Raw genomic sequence first — 8,670 nt, 5'->3', positions numbered from 1 at the left:
ACTATCCAAAGTTTAATTTACAGCACTTACTTTCCTTTGACTCTACATTTTTCTCAACCACTGAACTACCGTATTCCTACGCACAAGTGCGCCTACAGCAGGTGCTGTATTATGCTGCAGTCTCAATTAAACGGATATTGGATTGTTTCGGTCGGTATCTTTTAAAAGTGTCTAAAACGCATTTTTTTTGCTGGCCCCATGTGCAGCAACACAGAGCTCTGCCTCTGTGCCGGTGCTCACAGCCGCAGCACGCTGATCCGAATATACTGAAGGTAACACACTATGCATGACTACCTCACACAACCCGACGTCAAATAACCCAAACTATCTCTTTAACTAAGTTGGTGCAAATTGTCACCTTTAAAAAGCTGGTGGCAAGTTGAATTTACTTAAGTTAAATATTTAATGAATCTACAGTTAGAGCAGTTTTCAATTAATTTTTTGTTGACTTATTAATCAGTTGGGTAGTTGACCATTTTAGCAAAATTATCAGATAAAGTGTATACAAAAGTATTTTTTTCCTATGACAGCAATAGCTGTGGTGCTGCCACAGTTCTCTGCACTTGGCAGCCCTTGTTTATTTTTCCTTGCAGTGAGGATAGATGGCAAAATTGCTCTACCATCATTACAAGTGAAATTGCTCCTGCAGCAGTGGTTATAAAGTAGCCCTTCTCGCCATTTTTAAAATGATGGAACTGTCAAATTGGGTGGTCAGGCTGCAGTGCATCACAGAAAGAATAGGCATGTTTCCATTTGCCATTTTATGCAGCCTAATACAATGACTACCAGCCCTGCCAAACCAGTTATGGATATTGCGTGAATAATACCAGCAGTTGAATATAAAAAGGTTTCACAGGACACGTGCTGTATATATTTATTATCAGTGCTTTCAAATAAAGTAGGCTTTTAACTCTCGTTTGACAACTGAAGTTAAACACAATGATGTGAAAGGACCCAATAATGGACATCAATAAAAGGAGTAAGAGCTCTTTGATCATGAAATTAAGCCTGTCTTGAATGCAGTGTCCTCTCTCTAACACATTTTCAAATACACTTCATTGTACCCCATAAAAATAGACCAACCTATGTGCTTATCTTGTCAGTTTGGTATAGTCAGGATTTCACTATCATTAACATATTTCAATCCTGTTCTTTTTTGCCCTGTATAAAAGGACTTTTGTTATGGTTCTGTATTAAAGTGGCTATAATATTCCGAGATGAATATACTCAGTGTTTGCTTTTGTGTATGTTTAAAGATCTGCTTTTTCTCTCTCCTTTTTAAGCATTGGTTGGGTTCTTACAGATTCTTCTAAGATTACGATGCATGTAAATGCTGTATCTTAAAATACAAAAAACAGACCCATGTTTAAAAACAGATTGTACTGTTTGAAATAATATCTGGTATTATGTAAAAAGTTTAATTTTTCAAGGCCAACGAGGGTAATTCAAGGTCAACAAGCAATACATAAGAAATTTAAGTGTTGCCCTGATTTGCATATAACAAGTTCCCCTCTTACTCTTGGGTAGCAATCTCTGACTTTCATATACTGGAACTACTCTTTCACTTTTAAATTAATCGCTGCATTTTGTGTATGAAAGGCACTATTAAAATAAAAGTTTATTTCTAACTGTTCCCATGTTACACTTTTAAGTTGCAGATGGCAGTACCGCAGTAACTATAACTGTTGAGGTTGGAGAAATGAAAAATGTGAGCCTTGCATCCCCAAAGTTGTTTGTAATGGGAGCCACCCACATGCGACCGTCTCTCATTAGAAGACTGAGCTGTCTAATGGGTGGCTATTTGTCTAGAGATGGCTGATGGGACCTAATGGGCACAGGATGTGAATTAATAAACAATGCCCCATGGTACATGTGTGGACAATTAATAGTGCTTAATGAGAAAGAAGACGGATGAATGGGGGGGGTGGTATGGACCTGAGTTTAACAAAGTTGGGTGTTCGGGACAACTCCTCCATCGCCCTGTCAGAAGAGACACATAACTTAAGGAGGGTGAGAAGTTGGGGACAGAGAGCTTTTAATCATGGAAGGCAGGCATTGGAGGAGCTAGCTGAAAGCAAAATACAACTCGTAACTCTTGTATGGTAATTGTATTATGACCCACAGCTGTATTTTCTGCTCCTTTGCTTTCCACATGTAGAGATGATAAGGGTCAAGGGTGCGCGTATCAGGATTATGTTGGATTCAGTCACTTTGACTGTACTCTGCCCAGTAGACTTCTTGACATCAAATAGCAACCAACAGCCAACACGAATGTTGAAAATCTTGGTCTACACAGCATTCAAGCATTATTACTTTTGTTAGTCATTAATTGCTGTGTAATGCTAAGAAAGACCTAAATATCTTTCTAATATAAGATCAGCATAGTTATGACTCCTGGTCTATGGTATCATATCTATATCATACAGTGAACATTTAGTAGACATTTGATGTTATAATAAACATACTCTTCTGCCAGTTACGATCTTTTAAAGGTGTTTATTTGCATTTGTCTGATGCAACCAATACAACTTGTACGTACTGCAAAGTAAAAGAAAAGTTTGAGGAGTTATGGAGTGTCGTGGCCATTCATATTCATAGAGGAGAGTGAAGTGAAGTGCTTTACAAAACATAGGGCCTGTTCTGAGCTTGGTGATTCAGCACTGGGCTCGTCTCTATCAGATAAGATGACAGACTAATATTGATGGGTCTTGTCCTTGCTCAGGCTGATACTGTACGGTGTACAGTGATGCAGGGCCACAGCATTCCCCACGGCTTTCAGTTGGCTTTGCAGCGCCGCCAGAGTGACAGCCAACTGCTCCAGGTGGATAATCCTCCGAGGAGAAGCACAGAATTGGTAATGAGAATCTAAACAAGGAATGGGGCTGTTGTATTTGAAGCAATGAATAGCAAGCATATTTTTTTCAATTATTGACAAAATGTCATGATGAGGTCCAGGAACAGTGCCTGGGCCGGTGATGAGTTGTTGCTTGTTCTCTTCAAAGGAGCATCCATCACAGGTTACTGAACAGGTGCTCGCAGTGATTATGTTTACCGGAATTATTACTGGCAGATTGAATCGGATGTATTTGAAATTCATATCTCTGTGTAAACTTTGGTTTCGTCTTTGTTAAAAAGACAAACATGAGAGTTAAAGTATGATTCTGTCGATCGGACGTGTGAATGTGTGCACATCACATTTACACTTGCTCAGCACCAGATTGGCAAGCTTCCTTTTACCCTATGAATGCTGGGATAGGCTTCTGAAGCACTGTGGGAGCAAACAGGAACTAACTGGTTTAGAGGATAGGTGCATTGATGAAAGGATTTACCTCGATTTCTGAAAATCCAATTTACTTTCACAACAATTCATCAATTACAATTCACGGTTCTGCAATGCCTAGGCAAATATCCTGACTACAGTGCTTTTTTTCTGTATCTAGTGCAGCATTTAAAACTGCAAGCTCTGCTTCAGCACCCACTATCTTATAGCTAGTGGCTATGTGTAGCAGAGAATCCAATATGTCTTCCAATAAGTTCCACTGAAAAGCCATTAGACCCACAGTGCTCCTTCCATCGAAAACCCTAATGGCCTTCTGCTTGGGACAGGTGCTCCACAAATTGCTTCCTCTAAATGATTAATGAGTGAAGATTTATAAGAGGGGTGGCCCAACTGTGTGGACTATGTGTGTGAGGAGTGTGTGTCTGCACGTGAGTGTGGTGGTGGTGGTTGACAGGAGTTTACAATAGCCTGAAAGTTACAGACTTCCCGAACCAAAAAACTACTCATTGTTCTATATTCAAAGCATGTTGCATATTGCCTTTTTTCACAATGACAGACTCTGGGAACACTTTAGTTTTCTAAGGTTCCATTGCTCTTTTCTGTAAAATGAAGCTTTACCCACACTTGTGTCTTGACTGGAAAATGTTGTGTTGAACAAATTCATTGAAATCTGAAAGAGTTGGAGTAACTACCAGTCCTTACCAAATAAAATAAAATCTCACACTATCTGTCCAATGTGCAGGTTCACATTAGATGTCTAAATGAGACTAAACTGGACGCTGCATTCTTCTGATATGTGAAAGTCATCCCCCCCAAAGAAGCAGATCACCATGGAAGGAGGTGAAATTGGGACCCTGAATGTTTATTTGTTCACTGAGGATACAGTAACCTGAGACATGAAGTAAAGTACCAAGTCTTTTTTCTTATGAATTCATTACACTGCAATTTGTAACACAGAGCTGGTTAAATCAGCAGTCAATTGAATACTTATAGTTAGAGATAAGAATATATGAAGATTTGGAAAATCAATTTATAATGTTGGAGCACACAGCATCCTCCAACCCCACTACCACAAATAAGGCACAAAACACAAAATTCAAAAATGTTCAAGATGTGATAGTCCTCCATTTTAAAGCCACTCTGAAAGCTTGCAGAAATACACAGGTTATGTGTTAACTTGAAGACTGTTATTTTTCTTACCTTTAGGTATGAAAAATAAGGACCTTACTAAATTATATCTTTTCTATCTTGGTGCCAATACGCACACAGCCCCTTTGACGCATTTCACATTAGTGCAAGTTACATAAGCACCTCACTATTGAATTTAAGACATCACTTTGCCAATAATGCTTTCAATTTGTGTTGAAAAAAATGTCAAACATTTTCCTTTGAGTGCCACTGCTGAGAAGACACTATCCACCCACACTTTGACTTGGAGTACAATACAGAAAAAGTTTTTAGAAATTCTGAAATAACTGTACAGCTGTGTACCTGACTGCAGGTCTTCATTTGTTTGTTATTTTCTTTATATACACTGCATTCACTGGACAAGAGAATGAATTGAGAGAATGTTAGTTTGCGGAAATATGGCACTAAATTGTTCTGCTGGACCCTATTTATCAAACTTCCAAGCATCACTCAAAAGAATGCTTTACAAAGCAAACTTAAAAGCAAAAGGGTAATTTGCTAAAAGTAATGATCAAGACAAACTTTTCTGCAAAGAATTATAGAACAATCTTTGGGAGCAGAGATATTCAGAAATTTTGATATTATTGTAGATATTGTTGCTGGCATTACACTAATATGACACATCTAACTATGATTCATTTCATTGGAGTTAAAAATCCACATGTATTTTTCCGGGTACTTCACAGGTAATGAAGAATTAAAATATTCAATTTTTACTTTATTGCTTCTAAAAGATCCTGTTGGTCATCTAATCATTACTAAAGTATCATCTTGGTCTTAGCTGCTGAGCAGACAAAAAAGATTGAAATACATACTGTATGTATGCCAGGGAAAAATTATATTTAAGAAAAAAAAAAAAAAACATCAATATATAATAAGTTTCTTATAGAAATTGTACTGGCAACAATAAAAGTCAAATGTAAAGCTGTAATAAGACACACATCATGATAAGGTCTTTGAATTCATGTAAAGCTGATGAGCAGCATCTTCAATTCTGCAAATGTATTCTGATTGTGACAAATTATACAGTACTACTCACAACTCAAAGAAAAACGTAAAATATTGTAAAAATATTACCTCTGTGTGCTTGATTTATCTTACACTTGAATCTGCATAATTTATTTTTATTTTTTTCTAAGCATTCAACATGTGTTCAGCTGATGGTTTTCCTAGATGTAGCTCACAATGTATTCAGCCAAGCCAGCATAGCCACAAGTAAATTTAAGTATCTGTGTTCTAAGGACGGGTCTGTGCATAGTCAATATTAGAGAAAATTTGAGAAAAAGAGTGGTGCAGTGTAAAGCCAGAGGTGTGAACAGTGAAATCTGATGCGAGAAGCCTTTATGTTCATTTTGCACTTGCATGTCTTTTGGATTTTTGTGGTTTTACAACACTTTTGACCCTCATTGAGTCAAAAGGAGCTTGAGTTTGGGGGCGTCGTGTAGCGTAGTGGTTTAAGCAGGCGCCCCATGTGTAGAGGCTACAGTCCTCGCTGCAGTTGGCCCCGGTTCGAATCCCGCATCGGACGGCCTTTCGCTGCATGTCATTCCCCCTCTCTCTGCCTCCCTGTTTCCTGTCACTCTCCACTGTGCTGTCCATTAAAGGCATAAAAAGCCCAAAAAAATATACTTTAAAAAAAAAAAAAAGGAGCTTGGGTTTGTCATCATGAATCCAATAAATGCTAAATGCTGTCACTTTAAGGAGTGGGAGAACAGCAGCTAATTTCAGTGGACTCCAGGGTAAATTCAGCTATCATTAAAACAGGCCATGTTGGAGGCGATTTCCATAGACCACTTGCTGACATAGTTACACTTGAGAGGAGGAAAGCTTGGAGAGAAGGATGCATTTACACCTTTTTTAATCATCTGGCTGGATGCAAATGTTTTGGGATTTTTATTTACTAGGTATGGGAATTGATAAGATTTTATTGATACCAATACCATTATCTTATGGTATTGTATGGTCTCTTATATTATGCTTATCAGTTTGATTCTTTATTGATTTCCTTAACTATTCCTGATCTATTTTCTGTTTGGGGAAAAAAAGTAGGCCTATACAGGTTTTTGCCACAGTCAAACCTGACTTAGGCTATAGGCTTATGTTTATATTGTATAGCCAAAGCTATGATTGCAGCTTTGTTATCAATTTAATTAGCTGCATCATGTCCATTCAAACAGGCTCCCCAGACTTCCTTTTAGAAATGTTCAAATATAAAATATTATTTATACTATGGCTTGGCTGAATACATGATGGTTACTATTTACTGACAGATGTGCATCCATATTGCCCAGTATGCCTAGTTAATCAACATCTGAATATTTCATCAATAGTTGATGTCGATCCATTTTACATTAATCCAACATTGTAACTGAACCTTGATTGACAGACTAGATAATCATTGTCTTGTTTTAAAAAGATGTCAGCCATATATTGTCTGGACTGATCCCCACAGATGTTGCTGCTGGTGCATGTGCAATGGACTTATCTTTGCTGAGCTGTGGTTTACAAACACTGTTGCCTGTTGGTGTTTATAAGATGTATTAAATAGTTGTGTTTAACTATCTTTTGCCAGCCACAAAGTCACAGAACAGCCCTGGAAGTGGCTAGAGACGCACTGCCCAGACAGGTTAGAGAGATAGACAGAGAGAGATGCACCGCAAGCCAGCACATAACATTAGCCTATTCTTATTTGCGACATCAAACTTTGAGAGTTTACCCGATTGCTGCTCCTTTATAGCGTTTTTTTTTCCTTTTTTAGTGACCAATAGGAAAGCTCTTCTTCATTCTCTCAGCAAAGTTGTTAACATTAACACCAGCTTTAACACAAAAGAGAGGCAGGGTTCTTGCCTAATTTGCAGAGCCCTACGCAACATGCGTAGTGAGCGTATAGGTCCGCCTGGGTCTTGATTCCCATCCCTATTATTTACCAAGCCTGACAAAGACAGTGTTTGGATGTACTGTATGTTAGAAGCTTTTATTCACCAGTTTTCCTAAAATGCCTCATATAATAATAATAATACCAATGATAAGTGAATTAATGTCACAAGAGAATTCCATCTCACATGGAAGTTTTGGAGCAACACACTGATGAATATACAGCTGTTGCGTCTTTCCACTGCATCTGGAAAATAGCCTGAAAATGTACCTTGGGAAAAAAGAGGCACATTCTCACTAATTCAGTATATTTCTAGTGTTTTTTTTTTTTTTGTCAAAGCTGAGGCAAGTAGGTGTATCAGTCCTGACATGCTATCCACATATAGTAGAAATGCCACAGCAAGGGCAGCTCTGCAGTGACATGTTAATGTTACCTGACAGACATTTTGTTTCAGTGGACAGCTATTCTTCAATGTGCATGTCTCCAATTCATACTGCAAGACAGACACCAAGCCTGTGTTCAAAACTCTTCACTTTGAAAGATGGGACTTCCTGCTGTGAATGAGGGGTGAAGTTTCCCTCAAGCTGAACACTCACTATACAGTGTGTGTATGGATCTTTGTGGCCCAGGCAGACAGACTGCAAGGCAGCAATGATTAAATTTAGAAATTGGTGGACTTGCCAGGAGTGTTCACATTACCATGCTGCTCATTTAGAAAAAAATACAGCTTTGAAAAATGAAATATGAAAATAGTACTTTTCCCCCTTTCCTCAACAGCCATCGGTTCACAGTTCAGAGGCAGAAACTGTATTGCTGACCAAAGTCAGATAAAAAAAAAAAGCATTATCTCTGTGCAATATGGCTGTAATTATCTTGACCTAGTGTCCTCCTGCTCAGTCAGTTCTTTGGCGCAGCGACATGGGGGCACAGTAATGGCTCCCGAATCATTTTCACCTTCACCACTGCCATGCTGAGAATTCAAATAACAAAGAAAGCACATATCGTCTCCCGGATTAGCTGCTTATGCTGAATTTCTTAGCCTGCAACCTCCAAGGGCACCAATCAGGGAGAAAAATGATTTCCTCACCTTACTTTCAGCTCTGCTCTGTAAATGCCTACAATTTTAGCTCATCAATCCTCGAGAAGACAGAGTAATGAAAGATGTAATTGGACTTGCAGGCATTTTTGCTGACATTTAGCATTCATTAATTTGGGTAGAAAGTGGCAGAACCGTTGATCAGAGGCTTTGTGTTTGCTGATGTCACAAGCCTTTAATATTATGACAGGACTAAAGAGACTTAGACATCGTCAGGACGTCAGGAACACA

At 38.5% G+C, this 8,670-nt stretch overlaps 1 long non-coding RNA gene across 1 annotated transcript in view; it reads right to left on the bottom strand.

Moving 5' to 3' along the window:
• Positions 1-2,481: 2,481 nt before the first annotated feature.
• LOC130177059 (uncharacterized) overlaps positions 2,482-8,670 on the bottom strand; it is a 42,777-nt gene continuing 36,588 nt past the window's right edge. The window contains exon 3 of the long non-coding RNA XR_008828967.1: positions 2,482-2,831. This is a non-coding gene — a long non-coding RNA (uncharacterized LOC130177059). The remainder of the gene's footprint in view (positions 2,832-8,670) is intronic.

The sequence above is a fragment of the Seriola aureovittata genome, chromosome 11, assembly GCF_021018895.1.
Source record: "Seriola aureovittata isolate HTS-2021-v1 ecotype China chromosome 11, ASM2101889v1, whole genome shotgun sequence".
NCBI classification, from domain to species: Eukaryota; Metazoa; Chordata; class Actinopteri; order Carangiformes; family Carangidae; genus Seriola; species Seriola aureovittata.
Note: the sequence above shows the minus strand (reverse complement) of the source record. Positions and strands in the feature narration are given on the sequence as shown.